The sequence below is a fragment of the Phocoena sinus genome, chromosome 1 (genome assembly GCF_008692025.1).
Source record: "Phocoena sinus isolate mPhoSin1 chromosome 1, mPhoSin1.pri, whole genome shotgun sequence".
Classification (NCBI taxonomy): Eukaryota; Metazoa; Chordata; class Mammalia; order Artiodactyla; family Phocoenidae; genus Phocoena; species Phocoena sinus.
Window position 1 is genome coordinate 138082997 of NC_045763.1, and position 23787 is coordinate 138106783.

General features: G+C 44.1%; 1 non-coding gene across 1 annotated transcript; it reads right to left on the reverse strand.

Annotated features, from left to right (window-relative positions):
- Window positions 1-5295: 5295 nt before the first annotated feature.
- LOC116745667 lies at window positions 5296-5410 on the reverse strand. Its single transcript, XR_004347514.1, has one exon. It is a non-coding gene; the product is annotated as a U5 spliceosomal RNA (small nuclear RNA).
- Between the last annotated feature and the right edge of the window lie 18377 nt (window positions 5411-23787).

Sequence of the window (23787 nt, forward strand, 5' to 3'; positions counted from 1 at the left end):
GGGGTGGGAGGTCAGGGGGGATATATCCACAGAACCTCTCTGCCAGCATTCTTTAGTCACGAGATGAGATTTCCAGGAAATCTGTGGGTCAGCATAGCAAGAGCCTGGCCTCAGCTTTCAGGCCATTAATAAAGGTTCAGAGGACATGGTACCTTGTCCTCAAAGGCTCAGCTTCCTGGAAAGGGCATGCAGAAGACTGTTCCGTCTGTATTGAGCCTGCTTGGGTCTGCCAGGTGTCTACGGGTCTGCACTCTGAGTGTGGGATAAGAACCAGGCTGGCCGACAGGGAGCGTTTCTACGTTTGTTTCCTAAGAATAGAAGTGATAAGATAACAGCACTCAGGTTTTCTGTTCCATTCATCTTATCAAAGGGACAAAGTTTATAAGTGCTGCGCTCACCTTTACAACCACCTGAGATGACATTTGACGGTTTCAGTGTCCCTCTGAAACGTTCCCCTTGCTTGACTCTCCCTACCTGTTCTCCTACCACCCTGTCCCTAAACACCACACCACCTCCCCTCAATCTCATCACCAGAATCTCAGAAAACAATTCAACTCACAATAAACTAGTAAAACTCTTAAGCTGAGTTCCCTTCTTTGTCTTTGCAGTGAGTTGGGGGTCCCTAGTGGCCCCTAAAACTTGCATCAGTGACTTGCTTCTGCCCTGTCACACTCAGCAGCAGGTCCCGGCTCGCTCGGACGAGGACTGGCCTGACCCCACCGTGGACCCTGGGCTGGAACTGGCCTGTGTGATGGCGGAGAACGGTGCCCTCCCCTCTCAGTTCTGGGAGGCTGCTATTCTAGGGAGAAATACAGATCTGGTAGACTATTTTTGAAGAGCAGTTAAAAACGATTTGTAACTGTAAGCACCTACCCAGAGAGTTGATTGGATCTTTACAAAAACACCATCTGGGACTTCCCTGGTGGCCCAGTGGTTAAGAATCTGCCTTCCAGTGCAGGGGACACAGGTTCAATCCCTGGTCAGGGAACTAAGATCCCACATGCCGCGGGGCAACTAAGCCCGTGTGCTGCAACTACTGAGCCCACATGCTACATCAAAAGATCCCGCATGCCACAAAGAAGATCCTGCGTGCCGCAACTAAGACCCAACACAGCCAAATAAATTAATTAATTTAAAAATAAGTAAAACATCATTTAAAAAAATCTGTTGATTGTTATCTCAGTGCCTGTCACACAGAATCCATTCAATCAGCATTTGGCAGATGTCCTTTGAATTTGTTCTATCGACAATAATTTAATGGACAACAAACATTAGTTCTGGATACTGAGGGAGAAATAAAGAACAATGTCAAGTTCCAGTCCTCCACTGTCCTACAATCCTGTGGTGGAAGAAAGACATGTATTTGAAGAGTAAAATCCCACTGCAAGGCAATCTATGACTAGGGCACATCTGTGCGTTGCGGTCCTGCAGGCTATAAGAGCTGAGGGATGTTTTGCTTGGCTCAGCTCACCAAGTTGGCTGGGTCCTACCCAGTGTGCCCCAGGGCCACCTACAGCAACTATGCAGGGCCATGACTTCAACCTGTGGAAGGAGATGACCACATCCTCCTGTCTCTAGATGTTAAGGTCCAATTCTTCCGGCTCTAATTTGGCTGGAAACACTGTATAAACATCAGAGATGATGTCATAGGGGAGGATTACAGAGGATATGTTGGTGTTACATTATTTAATTTTGTCAGTGAGCATGATAAAGGTAATGGATTGGAATTGCTATAATGAGTGTTTTTGATGCTTTGCCACGAGGAAATTGTTAAGGAAGGAAGCTTGCCAAGGGTCATGAAGAGGAATCCAAAGCAAAATCAAGACTAGGAAGTTCTCCCCTTTCAGATCCTTCTGCTGCCTCTGTACCAGTTCATTCTGGAAATCATAGCATGACCAGACCAGTGGGCAAACCTCATCCCTGAGTGAATCTCTTACCCGCTCCAGACAGATGGGACATCATACCTTCAGCTTCCCACTCATGAGCAGACTGCCCTTCTTAGCTGACCTCTGCGTGGTCAGTCTACCACCTGTCAATTGTGTTTTCTCTTCCCTCTAGTTCTGGGCTCCCTGGAAGAAGATACTCACACAAGTATCTGTGGTGTTACTCGGATAGTTTCTGCTGTTTGCAAGATGCCACTGTTCTGGCCTTCAGTTAATTTCTCTGGTTCTTGACACAATTTATACATTTATGTAGATGACCAATCTCCCCAACCATATTCCTGGGTTCCCCTTTGCCCTGGCCCATCTTGGCCATGTTCAGGTGGGGTCTTTGTGTTTGCAAGTCATCTATGACACCTCCTACGCCACCCTCTTCTTCACGCCTCGCCCTCCTGCCAGACTTCTGCAGACCTGAAATGGAGGAATTGGTGGTTATTCTGGCCTGCAAATTCTCCAGCTATTTTTCCTCTCTTTTTAAAGGCTGGTCACCCTGCGATGCCCACGTGTTTATAGGTGTCTAGCCCACTTGGAACCTGGTTTTGAGCCACATCACTCTCCTGTCCTTATACTCCATGGGGTGAGGGATACAGTCTCTCTGGTTGTGCTGTCCCGTACCCAGCACAGCACAGGGATACTCTAGGTCCTCAATAACTATTTGCTGAGTTAATTAATCAATAACCTAGTCTTCAGGGATTCTCACTTCTACCAGCAGAATGCCTCTTGCCTAATTCCACAGGTCCAAGAAAGTGAAGTCCAGATGTCCTCTCCTGACCCTCTCCCCCTGTCCACCACCTCCTTCCCAGTCCATAAGAAATTTCAGTCTGATCCCCCTTGCAGAACAAATCTATGCTAAAGGCAGAATTTTCTTTGAGGTCACAAGAAAGAATTTCAACATCAGCTGAAAATAAGCCTCCCGGGTCCTTTGTGATTTCAGTATGTGGCCCTTTGAACTTGTTGCTCACCTTCAGGCCTGGAAATCTCACTCTTTCATCTCTTTCCAAGACTGGTATTTTTCAGGTGAATTGGTTGGGGGTAGAGGGCAGATATGGGAGGGTGGGATGTGGCTTGAAGGAAGGTAAGGGATCTTTTATTTATAAATGGTCTTTGGCACCACTTTGATTTTCAGATGTCTTTGATTTCTCATCTGATAGATTTTCAGTGTTGTTCCCAAGTGTCAGTAGCCTTTTCCCCAGTTGCAAACATGTCAGATGGCTGTGCCTATCCCTGAGGCATGAGAGCGGGTGGGGGCAGACAAACAGTCCAGCGGGTGCGGGCCGAGGGAGGGCTGCCAGAGCGGGAGCAGGTGAACAGAGGAGAAGCGAGCCGTTCTCTGGAGCCCACAGCCCGCTGCGCCCACCCCCCAGCCCTGTCCCCCCAACGCATCGCAATCTCCTTGCAGACAAGGCTTCCGCTACAGGCCTCTTGCTTCTCTGACGCACAAAGAATGTCTGGCTTGATAACCATTTATTCAGTGATTATAGGATTAACTGCAACCTGCAGCAGAGGTAAGCCTTTACACAAAGGTTTTGCTTTGGTTTTTTGGAAGGGAAAAGAAAATATAGAACAAACAAACATATTATCCATTAATGGGCACTTTCAACTTAGGACTCCAGCAATTTAGTTATCAGCGAGGATGTCCTCGTGCAAGGAGGTAATCAAGTTCAGGCTGTAGTGCCCACCTCCCTCCTTTTCCTTTTCCTCACAGGCTCAACCTTTGATTGCAGTTGCCATGGCAAGAAAATTGTTGCAAGAGAACAAGAGAATGATGGTGTCTGTACTTGGGAAGTGAGATGTTTATGAACATTCACACTTTCCTCTTTTTCTCTTTTCTCTGCTAGAAAATAAGAAGGAATGGGGGACGGGAAGCAATCTCATGTTCTCTATTATGTGCCAGGCACGAGGCTAGGTGCTTAACATATATATTGTATGAACTATGTATGTACGTGTGTGTATAAAGCCCTTTTTATTGTGAACTACAACTCACCTATCAAAGAGCGCACAAAACAAAGATGTTCAGCTAATTGCATGTGCAAAACTGTTTGTAGAAATGTGTTCCTCCTTGAAAGAGGATTTACATTTGCTTCTGCCAGGCAGTTGAGATGGTTCTAATCCGAAACACCTGGGAAGGTTTGTCTAATTCTAATTCTTCCTTCTTCAGCATCTCAGCTCAAAGTAAGAGGATTCACCATGGACCCTTTTCACCCCTGGACTGCAATCCATTCCCTTAGTTCAGCCTCTTCGCTTCTCTCCAACCCCTCAGGATTTACCAGATACTCTCAAGCAGTCCTATCTACCTGTTTACTGCTCTGGGCCTCTATACTGGCCTGGTAATTCTTCACGCTCTTGTTAGCACTCACTTTTTTTTTTTTTTTTTTAAGCTTTTCTGGTTATCATCAACAGGAAAATTGGTCTGAAATATCTAGTTTGCCATTTTCAGACTTGGGTAGGCTAACGAACTCACTAAGGTCATACATCTTGAATAGCTTCGATAAGGCTGGCTACAAAACTTGTTTCTTTTGTTTTACACTAAGCTCTCCTTTACTCTAACTGAAAAAGAAAGAAAAAAAAAGAAAAACACCAGAGCATTTCAAATTGAACCAGAGTTTTACATTGCCAGTTACAGAAGTCAAAATAATCTCTTAATATTTAACTATGAATCTCTTAAGTATGTTCTCTAAATCTTGTCCATCTTTGTATTCTCAGCCCCTAGCAGAGTAATTTCAGATAGTATTTGTTGAGTAAAAGAAGGAATAGGTAAAAGGGTGAAATACACAATTGTTAATGAAGGTACTTTCTACATGGGCCACTAGACTCCTCAATCTAATGAACCCCCATCCAGTGTATCACAGTTTCTCTGTCCAAGTTTCCTTTTCAAGATAAAGTTTTTAAATGTTATGAGTGGAAAAGACCTGTAAGTTCAGAGTCTCCAATCTCAGCTGCTCAAAATATCGTGAGGGATCTTCAAGTTCAAGGCTGGTCTAGCTTCTTTCCAGGGAGCTCTAGGGCTGTAAAGGACTATCAGATGGTAGACTACCAGATAGATCCACCCACTGTCAACCCAGCTTCAATATGCCCTAAACAAAGCTCAGCATCTCTTCTCCCCCCAAACTTTAAAAAAATATATTTATTTATTCGGTTAAACCGGGTCTTGGTTGCAACATGCGGGCTCCTTAGTTATGACAGGAGAGTTCCTTATTTGTGACATGTGAACTCCCAGTTGTTGGATACGCGTGGGACCATACTCCTACCAAGGAATCAAACCCGGAACTCCTGCATCGGGAGCACCGAGTCTCACAAACTGGGCTAGCAGGAAAGTTCGTCGTTAGATCTATTTTTATCACAGAAATATCAGCTTTGTTTATTCCCACAAGCCTTCAAAGAACTGAGGCAACTGTCATGCTTTTTCCTCCCCATGTGAATCTTTAGTAAAAGATAAAAGATTCATTCGATTATGAGGAGAAACACTAGTATAGATTCCTCTCCCCCCTCCTTTTTTTTTTTTTTTTTGCTGTACACGGGCCTCTCACTGTTGTGGCCTCTCCTGTTGCGGAGCACAGGCTCCGGACGCGCAGGCTCAGCGGCCATGGCTCAGGGGACCAGCCGCTCCGTGGCATGTGGGATCCTCCCGGACCGGGGCACGAACCCACGTCCCCTGCATCGGCAGGCGGACTCTCAACCACTGCGCCACCAGGGAAGCCCTCCTCTCCCCCTTTTTAATTGCTTCTCCTTCACTTTGTTTACTGCCCCAGTTGGTGCCACTGCTTTTCCCACTTGCCTATACTAGTAACCTAATGGTCACCCCTTATTTCATCCTACCCCAAATCACCAACTTTGATGAGTTTTTAACCTAAATATTTCTCATATTTGTCCTTCTCCTGGACATCTCCACTCTTACTGCTTTAATGTGGGCTCTTTTCAATGCCCACCTGGAGTACAGCACTGGCTTCCTAATTGGTCTCACCTCCATTCTCTCTGGACCATCCTCCACAGAGTGACCAAACGCAGCACTGCATTCTTTAAAGCTCTCAGGGCTTTCCTGTCACCTGCAGACAATGCCAGCTCCTTTCCAGATTGTAAAACTCTTCATAACCCGGCCCCTGCCTACCTCTCAAGACTCATGTTCCCTTTTTTGAAGCTCATGTTCTAAAATTACCAAATATATTATGCTTCCAAGCATTTCTGTTATTCCTTCTGCATGAATTTCTCTTCCTTCCCTCACTTCTTCACCTGCTTAATTTGTACTCCTTCTTTAAGAATCAGCTTCCCCAGGCTAGTCCAAGTGATCTTTCAGTGTGCTCCCAAGGTAGACCTCAATAATAAAACACAATCCATTATATTGAAAAGGTTTTATATTTATCACTTTCACTAATCTGTAATAAACTTGAAGGTATTCTAGCTTAGTGGTGGCACTTAATAGGCCTTTAATAACCTCTAGGTGTGCGTTCTTCAGTTTGAAGAGTTTAATTGAATAATAATATTTAAGATTAATCAGAATAAGAATGCATATAGTCCAAGTATCTTAGTCATTTCAATAGGTGGTTTGTTATGTTGTTTCTTGAGTTTTATTTTTCTCTTATCACTATTAATAAGCATTAATATTATATTATTGCTACCTTAAAGGTATATTATATTTGCTACCTTATTAATCTTTATTTTATTATCTGAAAAGTTGATTTTTTTACATAACTGGATGGGCGTATTGAGAGTGAGATCTCATTTTCTTTTTTTAGAGCCCTCACATATTTTGATGTTTTTTTCATTCTCCTTCTTCATGGAAAGAGACTTGTGTTTTTTTTACTGTGCCCCACAGCATGGAGCTTTATTTATTAATATGTTACCTTTGCTAATACGTTACCTTCCTTCTAGTAGGATTGGGTCCTACACTGTTTTATGTCTTCATTCATTCCACGTGCTAACAAATTCCTTGTATCTGTGTCCTGGAAGCCCCTGGTTCCTCAGAGTAAAACCCTTCCTTCAGCAGAAATGAGAAATACCCTTGCTGGTTATTCTAGTTGCAAGAGCAATATTTAGTCTTGTTCTCCTCACCCTGCCATCAATCCTGGGTATCACTGTCAATCTTCTTGCCTTTGATGTAAAAGCCACAGCTTGCCTTGGCTTTCTGACTGACAGTAATGGTGGTGCCTGCTTCAATGCCTGTCACCAGTGGTTTGAAGAGGCAAGAAGGATATGAAGGGAATGGATGCTTTTTACAACTGACTTGGCCTGTACTTGGTTTTATTGCTTTATTCCCTTACAACTTATAACGCTTGAAAGGCAGTACAAAAGTTCATTAGCCCCGTGTCTGACAGTTCAGAAACTAGTAACCTTCAGACTGATGTTCCCTCCATTGACTTACTCCGTGTGGCAGATTAAACTTTCCAAAAATGGCCACAGCTATACTTCTCATCCTACGTGCTATTCCAGGACCTGTCAGTCCCCCATCAAGAAGTGAAGTCTATCTCCTCTCCCTTCAAACCTGGGTGGATCCTGTGACACCCTGGATGAGGATAACATAATAGAAGTGACACTGAATAACTTCTGAGGTTAGGTTATAGAAGGCAGTCTACACTTTGGGAACTTTGATTCGACCTGTGAGAAGTCCACTTACCCTGAAAGGTCATGTGGAGATATCACATGGAGACAGAGAGAGATGCCCAAGGAACCCCAGCTCTTTCAGCCTCCAGTTTTGTGTCTTCCCACCCAAGTAACAGAGATGTGAGTACGTGAGCCTTCCGAGGATTCCAGCTCCTCTGATGGATCGTCACAGGATCCATCCTGTGAGGGTGGATCAAAAGTTTCCCTCCATACCTCTCCCAACTTGCAGACTTATGAGCAAAATAAATGCTGTTGTTCTAAGTCACTAGGTTTTAGAGTTGTTTGCCATGCAGGAACATATGGGCAGAACACGCCTCATCATCAGAGTTCAGACAGAGACTCTCATTCGATGCCTTTTCTGTAAAGGTGGAAATTTGAGATTCTAGATGTGCCCTTAGATGGCAGAATGGGATGATAAGTCAGAGGGCTTTAAACTCTTTGTGTTGAGGCTTCTGTGTGAAAATAACACTGGAGATACTTTTTCAGGGCCCTTTGGAGGCTGGGAGAAAGAAAGAGGAATTAAAGTGGACCAGAAGGAAGAGAAGCATGGGACAGACAGGCTATTCCCGGTACCTCCACATCAGAGGACGAGAGACTACCATTTCTTTATCTGTGTCATGTATTACGATCCCAATTCCCTAACAGTGTTCACTGCCCTAGAGAAGAACACAAGAGCCTTACTTTTCCTAGTGCATGATTCTTCTTACAGAGAAAGAAGACTTGTCTCTTTCTTTTCATTTGCCACTTATATTTTTAGGGCATCTGACCTCAGGGATCAGGAGAAAGGTGGGTGACTGTCCAGGGTGCTGGCTGAGGATTACCATGACTATTGGATGTCTCTTGCTCCTGACAGGCTTTGTTCTTCACAGGAGCTCACATCTATAGGCTCAGTGACTTACAATGACAAAGGCATCCTAGATCCTAAGATGATCAAGGATTTGTCACTAGGTTTCATATATTTAGTTTTAGGATGTGATATAAAGACCAATCTAAAAAGGAAGACCACCATTTGTTCATTTCCTTACCTTAGTACCATACAGACGCCTCTGTGTAGGGGTGGAGGGTGGGAGGTGTAGTATATGTACTCAACAGAACAAGGACTAAACAAGTTCTCCTAGAAGGGTTGAGGTATTTTACTCATTGACAATGTAACATTCCTTATACTGGAATCTCAAGTAGGCTAATCAGAATTTTCTTCTGCATGTTTCATTGAATATCTTTGTTCACTGTTACTGGATATGGACATAGGCATCCCATGTGCCACTGTCCTGGAAAGGGCAGACTGGGAACACTTGAGTCCCAGAATCTGGGACATGCAGTTGGAGGATCAGTTGGTCTACCTTTCTCTTTCCCCCTCCTATCTTCCTGTCCCCCCATGTCCTCTCTCTCCAGTCCTTTCTTTGCTGTGCAAGACCACATCCTAGGGTGGAAGTAGAGGTAGAAATCAAATGGTAATGACAAGTTCCTGTGGGGGCAGGAGGATAGGCTCCACCCACCCCACTGTGCTTCACAGTCACCCATGTGGCAACTGTGGTAAGGTGGTGAGGGAGAGCACTGCATCTGAAGGCAGACCTGTGTTCAGATTCAGCCTCTGAGGTTTGATGGCTGTGTAACCTCAAACCAGTCATTGAGTCCCTTTTTATTTTCTCATCTGTAAAAAGATAACTCAGCCTGCTGAGACTTGTTGTGAGGACTGAGTGAGATGATGTATTAGAAAGAACTTTGTAACCTATGAAACACTCTACTAATGAATTACTATGTCTGATAATGAAGACATAAGAAGGGATGAAGGGGTGAATCTAAGGGGCTATTGAAGGCAGCAACAATGAGCGGACAGATGGGAAGAGAGGAGAGACATCCTCACAGGCAGAGGGTATCTGCACCAGAGTTCCTGCCAGCTGGGTCTAACCCAGTAGAGGGAAAGCAGAGGCTCACCTGGAGGTGTGCATGTGCCCCACACTGGCTAAATGCAAGAGGGGAGAGCAACTGATGATAGCAGCCATGTGCCCCACACTGGCTAAATGCAAGAGGGGAGAGCAACTGATAACAGCAGCCATGTGCCCCACACTGGCTAAATGCAAGAGGGGAGAGCAACTGATAATAGCAGCCATGTGCCCCACACTGGCTAAATGCAAGAGGGGAGAGCAACTGATAATAGCAGCCATGTGCCCCACATTGGCTAAATGCAAGAGGGGAGAGCAAGTGATAATAGCAGCCATGTGCCCCACACTGGCTAAATGCCGGAACTGTGCTGAAGCCTTACCTGCTCATTTACTTCTCAGGACAACTCTGTATAACAGGTGCTAGTGTCCTTACTTACAGAGAATAGGTTCTGATAGGTACAAGAAATTTCTAAAAACCTCACATCAAGTAAATGGCAGAAGATGGATTCAAATCTAGATGTTTCAGACTCCAAAGCCCCAGCCAGGAAGATGGAGAAAAGGTTTTATTTTGTTTTAATGAATTTTTATAACAAGGAGGAGAGTCAGAAAAACCTACTGTGAGGCAGTTCATAAAGCTGAGGTTTCAAAGAACCAGGGTGAGTGAACGAAAGTAGGTGGTGGGACAAGTCAGAAGGTCCAGATGAGCCACAGAGACAGAGGCATATACCATCCTCCCTGTGGGATGGCTCGTGGGTGAGCTGGATGCATTTAAAGTGCTGTGGGCAGAGCAACATCCTGCAGCCTATTCTAGGTGAGGACCAGAAAGTCTTCATCTTGGGTCTACCTGTGCTCCTGTTCTTCTCTTTTCATTGCAGTTAACAGTATTAGTGAATGGCACAGACCAGCATTTACCACAGTATATTCCAGGGCACGTTAGTTCTGTAAGATGTTAGTGGATAGGACTTGGGAAAAAGGGTCAAGTAAATTCTCTTCAGTTTAATTTAAGACATTTTTTGAAGACCCACAACAGGGCTGTGAACTACAAATTCAACCATGAAAAATACAGGTAAAGTTCTTGTCCTCATGGAGCTTGTAGCCTAACAGTCAAGTAAGTTTGGATATGTTATACCAAAGTGATGTAGGTTTCTTTACTGCAAACATTTCAGGGTTTTATGATACATGCATTTCAACTTTCCAAGAGGAAAGTAGAGTATGCCGGGTATACTCTATGCAAAAAAGGGTACAGAGTATGCCAAATATCTGACCATGCAATCCTATTTTATTTGCCATAAAGTCTCTTCTCATGACCCCAGAGCTGGTGTTCTGCAGCAAACACCTGGAGGAGACGCTGGGGGCAGATAGAGAAAGAAGGACATACACCACCTCCACCTTGCTACATGTCACCACCAGATTGGTAATGTGACCAAAAGAGATGATGGATAACATTTAAGCCCAGGACATGGCATTCAGGTGATGTAAATGTGGGGGACAGTGGTCCCCGTTTGTGGACATTAAACGACAGCTACCTCTCGACACTGAACTCTGATGGAGAGTCAAGGCCACCTAGAAATTGCCAGAGGAAAGTCTGAGGGGGTGGATGGTTCTCTAAGCAGGACGGAGAGACTCACTGGGCCAACGGAGTAGCAAGAGATGGAGGCATAGAAAGTGGTGAGTGAGGAGCAGGTAGGTCCTTTCCTCCTAGGCCGTGAGAGAGAGGGAGTAGCGTTTCTTGTCAGAGTCTTACAGGAGGACCTAGGTGGCAGCTGTGCTGGCGTGGGCCTGAGGGTAGAGCATGTTCCATCTTGCATATAATATAGACAGAGGCACTCACTTGAGTCAGCCATGGGCCAGCAATCGAAGTTTATCACTCAGGCCAACAAGCCCAGGAAAAGAGTTGACAGATGGCTAGTCTTTTTTTTTTTCCTTCTCCACGAAGACATTTTGATCTTGGTTACCCTCTGGGTTTTTCCTCTTTCTCTGATCCTGTCGCTCTCACGAGATGTGCCCTGCACAGGCGTTACATAACAGACGGCCTGCAGGGAACACCTATACAAGAGGGCATGACAGTCAGACAATGGGCGGGCAGAGCTGCCCTGAGAAAATGGAGTCATTCATGAGGCCTGTGAGAGGCGGCTCTGTTCCCAGCTTGGCTCGCTGGTAAATGAAGTGCGCTGGGGACAAAGAGGGAAACTTTACACTCTTGCAATTTTCCCACAGTGGCAGGCTCACAGAAAAACAAGGCACTAGTTGGCTTAGAGGAGAAAAGGCAACCATATCCATAGACTTTGCTTTCTCTCCCAGGTCGGTGTCTTGTGCCAAAACCACAGAATAATCTCCCAGTGAGGGAACAGCAAGGCTGACTTGCTGTGGGCCTAAAAGGCAGAAGCCAGAGGGTATGTATGGGTCTGCCTGCTGCTCCTGTCTGTTTCATCTCTCCATGGGTTTTCACTTCTGAATCACTCATATTCTACCTCTGTTCCAGCTCACTTTGCAGGGAAAGAATGTTGTCAGTGAAGATGACGACTCTGAAACAGAAATAACAATATCTCCTCTAAGTGCAAAAGGGGCTGCATCTTCTTCCACAGAGCCAGCCGACTCACCTGTTGTCAGGCACTCTTCAGTTCGAGGAGAGGAGGACCATTGCTCTAGGCCTGTGTCCGGAGTCACATCCAGAAAATATGTAGCAGCTGGGCCCAGAGGCTCTTTGCATGGGAATTTTGTACTGTAGGTATATTGCTGCTTTGACTTATAAATCACAAAGTGCCAAAAATTTAACCTAAAAGTCATGTGTGTCTTCTAGTGTTTCATATAAGACTAAATTTCATGCCAGGATACCAAAAATATAACAAATAATCTCACATATTAAAGAAAATTCCCAAACCCCACTAAAAACCTACTTATCTTGGTACAAAGCTCGTGTCCAAGTTAACTATTTAAAGAGATTTTTGGAATCCATTGTAGAATGACTGGACACATGGCACTATCCCTACCACTAGGAATTCCACTGTAATCCCCAGGTGCAGAGTGGATCCCGCTGTGGGGTAAGTAAGTATAATATAATCGTATAAGATAGGAAGGTCCCTCTTTACGCTGGAAGGTTTTCTCCTTACCCAGCACCAGAGGATTCCACAGGATAAAGAAGGCGAGAAGAGAGTTAGGAGGTGTAAAACACTTCCAGAATGATATGAAGGCACTAGTGCAGTCCAGTCTGGGATACAAATATAGTAAAATAGACCTGGGTTTGTAAGCTCAGCCCCATATGAGGAGGCTCTGTCCTTCTGGGCACTAAGCCTATGATGTGATCAGGTACCAGCTGAAGAAGATGGTGGTTAAATGCTCTGGAATGAGATAGATGAGTCTGTATCTTAATTTTAAAACTTGGTAACTATGAGACGTTCAGGAAATTACTTTGCTTTTGTTTCCTCAACTGTACAATCAGAATGGCCACAATTTATAGGAAGGTGGGAAGGCGTAGACCAGACATCTGTCCCGGGAGAACTGGAGGACGTGAACTGTAAGGCACCCCCCATCTCAGGCCATTCACAAGACTAAACAGCCTCATGAAGCAGGTGGAAATTTTTTGAGAAGAATCCTCATTGCCTTGGGAAAACTTCACACAGACCAGTATCGTGTCATGCACTGGGGCCTGGAAACCACTGCACAGATTATCTGCTGTGGTTGAATCCTACATTGACTTTAATGATATTCTTTAAAGAGTAACCTTTCAAGTTTTCTCATTTATGCTTCAGGTGTAAAAATGCAGCTTTCACCAAATCCATGGGCCTCCCCTAACTGCTTCCACTTTAGAATTTGAGAGAAGAATCAAAAGCCTGTGGGCTTGCAGATGATCAGAGAATAGGCAGTCGCCAACATGTTTGGAGCACCTATCATGTCTCAGGTACCATGCAAGACTTCAGTTACTTATGGTACTTACAACAGAGTGGGAGAGAGAGGTGAGGAATTGGGTTAAATGTTACAAGAATGAAGCCTGGGAGCCTCTGGGAGTATGCCTTAACTAGAAGAGCAGTGGCTGGGGAAGATTTTCCAGAGGAGGTGATACCTGAGCTGAGTCTTGAAGAGTATGTCAGCCAGGTGAAAGTATGGGGTGTACCCAGGCAGAAGGAGCCAAGCGTGCAAGGCCATGGAAGGCAAGAGGGCATGTATGTTTGATACACTGCAGTAGTTCCACATGGCTGGAGAATTAGAATGTGGTGAGATGAGACATGGTGAATAGGAGCTGGAGATGTAGACAGGGTCCAGATCTCCATAATGTTCCCAATTAGCTCTGAGACATCATTTCTTCCCAAGGAATACCTTCAATAGGGATATTTACTGCTCTAAGCATTTACTGATAATTTAATTCTTCAAATGGAATGGTAAAGCAGAGCAAGACACTGGGTAATGCTTCACATGTTTTCATGTCAGCAGTCCCTTTAATGACCTTTTTCTTTCTAATTTGAAAAGAATTCTTCAGGCAATTTAGTTTATGCTTCCATAACTATTTATCTTCTCTCTACTGACCTTTGAAACTGATCTTTTTTGAAAAAGCTATTTTTGACCAAATTGATCTAGATTACTCATTGACTAGTCTATTGACCACAGCTGCCTTTCAAAAGGGCTTCACCTTTTAAGCTTAATGATAGCTACCATTATTGGGCTACTATTATATGCCTGGCACTGTGCTAAGTGTTTTGAAATATTGTTATTCAATCCTCACAGCAAATCAATGAAAAAGATACTACTATTATTTCTTTTGTAATTTATACATATTTTATATCTCATTCTTTTTTTTGAGGTGTAGCTGACTTACAAGATTATATAAGTTTCAGGTGTACAACACAGTAATTCACAATTTTTAAAGATTATATTCCGTTTATAGTTATTATAAAATATTATTCCCTGTGCTGTATAATATACCCTTGTTGCTTATTTATTTTATACATGGTAGTTTGTACCTCTTCATCCTCTCCCCCTACCTTTCCCCTCCCCCTCCCCCCTCGCCACTGGTAAACAGTAGTTTGTTCTCTATATCTGTGATACTATTATTATTTCCACTTTACAGATGAGACAAATGAGGCTTGATAAAGTAATAGCTTATAAATGGCAGAACTGGGATTCAATCTGTTTGATTCCAAAATCTCTACTCCTCACCATTTCACTCCACCACTATTTTAAAATACTTTTGAGGGGAACAACTTAAAACAAGATGTATGAGAGTTGCTTCCCGGTGGATAGTCAAGTTCTTAGACCAGAAAACATCTTTTCCTTTGCAGATAGAAGGCAGCTGTTGGGCTGCATCGTGCAGGCTTACAAGCCCAGCTTCAAGACCAAAGAAAGAGCCCAGCGTCAGCCACAGAGACATCAATGGTTTAATGGATGAGGGAGCTTACATGTCTGAAGCAAGGTCCTGGAGCAACGACGGGCAGGACATGGTGACAGTCTTCGCTCCTGGAAGGGGGGCGGGGAGGGGAGATTACCTGTTATAGGGGAATTGATGTCAGGTGGGCTCATTAGTTACCAGGGAAACCAGTAGAGGGTCACACCCCTCACCACCCCTTTGATAAGAACAATCACTAGCTGGGGTTTGGGACAAGTACATAGGAAAGTCAGTCATGTGTATAGGGTACAGGTGAAGTAGGTACTGGTTGGGCAGGGGATGTGCTCTCTTACAGAGAGCAAGAGAACAGCCATCCTGAGCGGCCTGACCATATAGCAGCAAAGCAGCAAACAATCAGTGAATGTTCTAAGAGGTGATGGGGGAGATAGGAGGTCAGAAAAGAACTTCTCTCTGTGATGTGGAAACTTGAGTTAAGATACCTCTGAAGAATTTTAATGCCAATTTTCTGTAAAACTCTCATTCTTTGAAGTATGGACTTTAGTTAATAATAATGTATTGGGACTTCCCTGGTAGCACAGTGGTTAAGAATCCACCTGCCAATGTAGGGGATACGGGTTTGAGCCCTGGTCCGGGAAGATCCCACATGCCACGGAGCAACAAAGCCCGTGCGCCACAACTACTGAGCCTGCGCTCTAGAGCCCATGAGCCACATCTACTGAGCCTGTGTGCCTAGAGCCCGTGCTCCGCAACAAGAGAAGCCACCGCAAGGAGAAAGCCCACACATTGCAACGAAGAGTAACCCCCGCTTGCTGCAACTAAAGAAAGCCTAGGCGCAGCAACAAAGACCCAACGTGACCAAAAATAAATGAATAAATTTATTTTCAAAAATAATAATGTATCAGTATCGGTTCCTTAATTGTAATAAATGTACCATGCTCATGTAAGATGTTACTCATAGGGGAAACTAGGTGAGGGGTACACAGAAACTCTGTACTATCTTTGCAATTTTTCTTCAAGTCTAAAACTATTGTAAAAAATAAAGTTTGTTTTAAAAAACTTCATTCTCCAAAGCCACATACATATTCCAGAAGAGCTTTTATTCTTAGAAACATCCAGAAACGATTGATTTGCTAAGATCATGGCCCAGATTAGAATGAGCAGTAATTATTAATGATTAAAGTTTAGTGCAGAAGTTCCAAAATTGTACACTGGAGTGTTTATATATCTCTAAATCTATATGTGTATGGAGATATATATATATATATATATATGTATATATATCAGTGATTCCTGTTGCTCTTTATTTTGTAGACAAAGCATGATTGAAAAAAGTATGTGTCACACACTTTTTTACCTTGTTATCTATATCTTTGAACTGCATGTTACTGACCCATGTCCCTTTATCCATCTCTTAAGAGCTGTTGAATTAGTCAAACTGCCTGGGGTTGAAGAGGAGGCTTCCAAAGAGCTGATCTCATAAATTCAAACTGGCAGGCTGGCCAGTTCTCAGGCACATGAAAGTGTTCTCTGGTGCTAAACACCCCATTCTAGTTGTGCCCATTTGGGGGGCATGGTTGATACAGCCTTGATGCATTCACTGGGCTGCTTTTCCCTCTCATCTACCCTGCTCCAGCCAGATTAAGGAGAGCATGTTTTATGAAGAAACCAACTCCCTTAGTTAAGATTATTCAACTCCTTGTTACCCTCATCCCCTTTCTCCAGGTGGAGATCTGAAGGGTCTGAGGAGGGAGGCTTCCTGTTGGAGGTTGTATAGCCAGGCTGGAAGCCAGCAGTTGAACAGAGGGAGAAAGATGCTCAAAAAGGCTTGCTTCCCAGGGCCCCATCCCAACCACACCACTTCTCTTTTTTTTAGATAACAGCGTAAGGAGGTTGGTCAACATGAGTTTAATTATTATCCAGAAAACCATTAAGGGCTGGGTGAGCTCACTCACAGAGGCCACTGGATTTCGGAAGCAGGGATTTTTATTTCCTCTGGACTGGGAGAGTTGAGTCATATAAAAGAACCCAAGCTTTACTGAATTCAGACCCACATTTTATTTCCAGCCAAAGGTCATCTTGAAGCAGAGTGGGAAGCAAAGCTTCCCTATAAGAAGAGGGTTAGGCTCTGAGCTTGGTTCCCCTATTTACATTCAGACAATGGGAGGGCAGTTGACTGTTTTCACGGTGTGCAAAATAGTTTCACTTAGTAAAAATAGTTCTCAGTGTACTTAGTTTGCTCTCTCTGCCATAATGCTTATGTGGTACCCCCATAAATCTCTTCTCTTTTTAGGGGCCTACTGACTAGTCCCTCTATAGATTGGGATCTAAAAAAGGCAATTCCTTCTTTGGTGTGAGCTTTTTCAGAATGCCTGTGCAAGGAATAAGAATTTGCTGGCCATCTGCCTGGGAGGAGACATCTGGATCAACTATAAGATCTGGCTTCTAGGTCACCAAGAGTTAGAAAGAGTTGAACGACCACCCTGGCCCCTTGGCTTGTGAGGAGCTCCCTCCAGGGTTAATAGGAAAAGAGATGAGGGCCAGGAGGTGGACACAGTCAGCCATTCTCCAAAGCCAGAATTGGACCTTGGAAGCCTTGTTTCTAAAGTGATATAGGAAAATTAAGGGGAACCAGTAGAAGAGGGACTTAGCAAGGCTGAAACTACAGCACAAGGTCACATAGACTCTGAATGAGCAAGCTGTGTCTCCAACACAGGTTTTATCTGACTCCAAAGTTCAGGCCCTTCTAGTTGAGATTTAAATCTCTCATGTGGAATATGGCCAGTTAAGGCCGCAAAAGGGAAAGGAATGGAATCCCAGTGTTGAATATTTATGAATATATAAACTCCTGAACACTGTCAACAGTAAACAGATGGGAGCTCACTTCAGATATAATTATAACCATGCCAAAAAGTCATAATTAACATTGAAAACCTTTAGTGCACTTGCTATCGGAGCTATTGAGTATTCCTAACCCTGTGGTGCAGAAGAAAAAAAATAAAAGCCTGAGAATTCAGCTCATTTACTCAAGTCGTTGACACATCAAAGGAAAAGCTCTTCTAAGTCCATTTAGGTGGTTTAGGGCTGGGGAACATGCCCAGAATCCCTAAATAGAAATAAGTATTTGTCATCAGAGCAGTGTGGTCTGGCCGAGAGGTCACCTCGGGCTCCAGAAGTTCCTTGTTCAACTCTGGTATCTAAACGTCCAAAATGCCTTATTCACTTCAGAGGGTGAAAAACACTCAATTCCCCAGGATTGTCAGATGGAGTTTTCCAGTATAAAACGTCTCAGTCGCTGGGAATCCGGCCAAAGTAAACTCCTATTCCTGATCCACCCATACCTCTGAACTGGCTGGGAAGGGAGAGAGGGAAATCCCAAAACAAATGTAAAAGCAGCTTGTCAGTTTGTGCTGTGGCCCTCCCCTCCCCTGGGGGAAGGTTCACTCCAGGTGAGACAGGATCTGGGGAAAGCTGTGGGTGATGAGCTGTCAATGGCATCTCTGTTTGGTTCCAGGCCTGAGTGGGGCCGTGGCTTACATAACAGTTTGGCAGGGGTACGCAGCCAGGCGGAAGCACGCGGGTTTCCAGCAGCATATAATCATCTTTGATTTCTCTGTTTGTTCAGTAGTTTTTAATGTGGTGGGAGAGGGAGCAGTGCAGAAGGAGGAGCAGGATTCTGACACGCTGCAATCTTCTGTTTCCTTCTACAGAACAAATAGCCCCAAACGGATCCCTGTGGCCAGAGAATTAGCAACTGCCACACAAGTCCTCTCTGGGGCAGGAGCTGCACTGGAGCCCAGTCCTGACCTAAGAAGGTCAGAGATTGACCTAAAACATGTGCACATGAGCCTGATGGGCTGCCGGGAGGTTGGGGTCCCTGGCAGTGCCTGACACTGTTTGCCCTCTTGGCTGCAAGGACTATCGTGTCCCCCTCTCATCTTGCAGGTTGCCGTGTCCCATGCCATGTTCACCCAGAAAGGCAGGTATTCAGCCCTTGTGTCTTGCTAACCAATGTCTCTCTCTCCAGGCCACCTCCATGTAGGTACCAGGCTGATCATGCTGGAACAGTGAGCATGTGGGAGCGACCAATTTACACAGTAACATTCACTTGATGAAAGCACAAATTTCCAGCCCCTTTTGATCCTAATTTACCTGGAGTTGAGTAGCAACTATCCCCCTGAGAATGAGAACACGCTCTCTACTGGCTGTAGTCCCCACCAGTCCCTATTGTCCCTCACCTGGAGGTCTCTTCATTTACTTATTTTACTTTTCTGGTTCTTGAAGACATTTTTAGGTTGAGTTCCCTGTCCTATCTTAATTGTAATCATTTGCTGTCATAATCATCTGCTTACCTCTCTGACCTGCCTGATAGAATGTGAACTCCTTGGGCAGGGGCTCAAATTGATCATTGATTTATTGAACAACTATCTATGGAGTCCTCACCTTGGGCAGAATGAAAAGTACTAGTCATTTTATCAGGAATATAGTATTCAGCATAGACTTCTAGTGCCTAGCACTGAGCACCTGCTCTCTATATGTATTTAGATTAAATGAATAAATGACTACTTCTTCCTTTGTGAGATGTGTTGACCTTGGCAGTAGGGTTCTGTTACCAAATATTCCCATGCTGTCAACCTTGTAAGCAGGTTTCCTGATAGGGTGCACCTTGTTATGCAAGTAATTTGCATGAACTTGTGTAATGTTGTTTTGCTCAGGTATTTCCCTATATTCAGATATTTCTAATCCCCAGCTTGCATCTCTAGCCTCATTTTTGGCTGCTCCCTACCCTATCCAGCCATGAAGCATTGCTTATATGACGTCTCTGTATCCACTTCACTCCTGGGACATCCATGACCTTGCTCACACTGTCTCCTCAATCCGGAATGTCCGCTGTCTTGCCCTTTACTTCACCTCCTTACCACTCCTCCTGGCCAGCTCCCAGCCCACTCATAAGACTCAGCTCACATGTCACCTCCCCCAGGGGCCTCCCCTGATCTCTCCAGGCTGGGTTAGAGATTTCTACTTTCTGTTCTCGATTTTTGTGCAGACCTTTTATGAGTCTGTCTCCACAACCATGCTGACAGCCCCTGAGGTCAGAGACTGTGTCTTTTCACTTCTGGATTCTCAGGGCCAAGCACATAATAGGAACTTTCTATATATAGAGAGAAGACAATTCAGTTGTGCTGGTAGATGAGACCTTGCCCGGACCAGATCCATTATTAGCACCACATCAGTGCACATACACCCTCAACCCCGACATTCCCTGCAGAGGCCACATTACCTGCCAAGGAACCAACCGGATTCTTGCTTTGTACAGAGACTAGCTCTCTGTTGACATATCATGTTCTTTCCCCATTTTAATTACTACCCAGGCTCTGTGTGTTTTCTCAAGCTTTCAGTGTTTGAGTACATGAGATTCTTTTGCTCTACATAAGAAAGCAATGCCATCTGTTCACTAGATGGAAATTCCAGAAAGCTTCAGAAAAGCAACGAGGTTTTTGATATAGAACAGCCCCAAAATACCTCAGTGGAATTCGGGGTGGGAGGCAGATAAAATCATGACAGGAAAAACTGAGGGCTCTTAGTTATGTGTGATTTCTGCCCCCTTTCTTCCATCTTAGAGTTTAGAACTTTTCTCTAAAATCCATTTCAGTGGGATCTATGCCCCAAGGAAAATGAACATCCTCCTTAAACCTCAGTCTAGCAGCCCCAAGGGTGATGGTTGCCTCTAGGAATTCATGGCTCAACCCCACAAAGCACTTGCACCTACCATATACACACCAGCTGATAGGTGCTTTGGGGTCATGGAGATCCCGAAGACATTCACAAGGCTTACCTTGAAGGCCAGATGGAGAGGAGACACACCTACAAACCACAGCAGCAAGAGGCAAATTGGAACAAGTGGTGTAATAAAAGTCAAGTCAGTTGCTGTGGAAAAGTAGGAGAGGCAGTTAATCCTATAATGTCACTCCTACTTAAGACCATTCAGTGGTTCCCCATTGATTTGCAGGTAAAGTCCAGATGCCTTAATATGACATTCAAGGCCTTCTGTGATCCAGGTCTTGGCTGTTCCCCAGCCCCCTTTGTCTCCTTGGTGCCTCCCCTGACCCACACTCATGCCCAGTGCTCCAGCCACGGGGATCCACTTGTTCCCAAATGAACATGCTCTCCTTCATCTCTCTTCATACCTGCAGTTTTCTTTGCCTAGAATGTCTTCTTCTTTTTCCCCAAACTATTACATTCAGTTGAGGCTTCCAGTCCTAGAACGACCTCTCAGACAGAGTTATGTGTTTCCTCTTTGCAGCCCCTTAGCACCCTGTGCACGCCTCACTATCCCCCATCACAGCTGTCTATCAGTCTTCTCCACTAGACTGCAAGCTTCCTGAAGGCAAGGATTGAGTTCCACCTCTGTAGCCTCAGAAAACAATAAAATACCAGGAAACTAGTAGATGTGCAATAAATATCTGTTAAACACTAAACTTGCTGAATACATATTGTGACAATCAGGGAAGTAAGTCCTTATGGAACAAAACCTTGAAAAATGAATTTTACGATGATTGAGAAAGGGAAAGGATATTTCAAATTGAAAGACCAACTTATCTGGATACGTATTAAAGGACTCAATCAATATTTATTGCTAGCTTGGCAGAATCTTATCAAGTTATCCTTACCTTATAATCCAGCATTTTCATTCCTGAGTATTTACCCAAAAGAACTAAAAACATACATCCACAAGAAGACATAAAAGAATGCTTTTGGAAGCTTTAGTCATAGCAGCCCCAAACTGGAAATAACCAAATATCCATCAACTAGAGAATGGATAAACACATTGTGGAATATTTATGCATGGAATACTACACAGCCATAAACAAGAACAAATTACTAATATATGCAAACATGGATAAATCTCTAAAACACGTTGAGTTTAAAACTCTGACACATATAAAAGAGCTCATACTAAATGACTACACTTATATGAAGTTCAAGGATGGGTTGTTCACTGTAAGGAAACTTTAACTCGATTTTTAAAAATCATTTATTAAGTACCAACTATGTCCCTGGTACTCTAGGGTACTGTTCTGGTAGCATTCCAGGTGTACTAGGGGGATGCATTAGAGAACAATACAGAAACTGCAGCCCTTGGGGTGCTTACATCTTTGTAGGTCAGCTTGACATGTTCAATGTGAAAGGGCAAGCTGATATTTATCCTCGTTGAGGTTGTTGACCTCCTTCAAGGACTTAATGCCAGGACTGGTGAGTGCTCACAACGCTTAACCAAGTGATTGGGATTGCATTGGAATTTGGTTAGTAACACACTGAAACATTCCAATGATATTTGCCTTGCCTAGTGATAAGCAGAAGCTTGGCAGAGGGGATGGAGCACAGGCTTACTTTATCTCAGAATACAGGCATCAGGGACTGTGGGGAAAGAGTGCTCTGCAAGGAGGTCCCCTCCTTGGGGCAGGCCCTGTGCTGGGAATGAATGCAGACGCCATATCCAAGAAGGCCACGGAGCGGAGGAGGGCCCCTGTCCAGGCCTGAAGATAGAAGAGACAGAGGGGCTGATTGCATCCCTTGGTTCTTCCCACCAGCAGCCAAAATCAGGCATCTGGAACAGAGTTATTGAGCAAGGCATTTTATGGAGGAAAGAGGCTGTAGTAGAAAACCAAAATTGCTCCAAAGTAGCCAAACCAGCTAATGTGGAAGTGGCCATTTTTTCATAAATTTATACATTTAAATTGGGATGAGAAATTGAGAATTTGATGAGCTGGGTTTTTTTCTCTTTTGTCAGATGCTTAGTATAAGAAATTTGGGGATATTTTTTAAAAACCTTGTGACCAGACTTCCCTGGTGGCGTAGTGGTTAAGAATCTGCCTGCCAATGCAGGGGACACGGGTTCAAGCCCTGGTGCAGGAAGATCCCACATGTCGCAGAGCAACTGAGCGCGTGCGCCACAACTACTGAGCCTGCGCAACAAAACTACTGAAGCCCACGCACCTAGAGTCCATGCTCTGCAGTAAGAAAAGCCACCGCAATGAGAAGCCTGTGCACCTGCAACAAAGGGTAGCCCCCGCTCGCCGCAACTAGAGAAAGCCCGTGAGCAGCAACGAAGACCCAGTGCAGCCAAATAAATAAATAAATGATAACAAACAAACAACAAAAAACCTTGTGACCATCCATAATTTACATTACTAGTAGTAAATTACCATTGCCAAATATTCTAAAGGAAGCTTCTGTTACTTGGGCTATGACGTGTGTCACTTAAGGAAGTTATTATGCTCATAATTTTGACACTGATGAGTGGTGCAGAAACCAACGGTATTAATCTAGTCTCAGGCAACAAAGGGAATATGCTTCTGCTGACTTGCATGTGGGACAGCGCACACCAGTCTTCCAGGAACAGCACTCAAATCTTCTCTACCATGTCTTCATCAGCTCTCCTCCCTCTGTTTATTAACGATGCACGGGGGCCAGCCATGATGAACGATGATAGGACGGAGGACGTGGGTCACGGAACCCAGGACAAATCACATGTAATTCGTCACCACTCTATAAGTTTTATTCTCTAGTGAAGGTCAACATAGAAGGGAAAAATAAATGCAAGAAGGGCCCCTTGGGGAGTTCAGGGTGCTGACTGTGTGTGGTGCGAGCTGGTGGTCTTCTCACACCAGTCCTAGAAGAGCAATTTCCTTCTTGCAACACCACATTGGCTCCTCCCTCACCCCTAGGAGCTTGGGATTAACATATACCCACTACTATGTATAAAATAGATAACCAACAAGGACCTACTGTATAGCAGAGGAAGCTATACTTGATATCCTGTAATAACATATAAGGGAAGAGAATGTAAAAAAAGAATATGTACATATATGTATAACTAAAGCACTTTACTGTACCCCTGAAACTAATGCAACACTGTAAATCAACTACATTTCAATTAAAATTAAAAAAAAAAGAATTGTGTAAAAAAAATACCTGAAGAGATACTATTTTGTGGATCACGTTGCCTTTTATTATTAAAGTTGAATTTCTA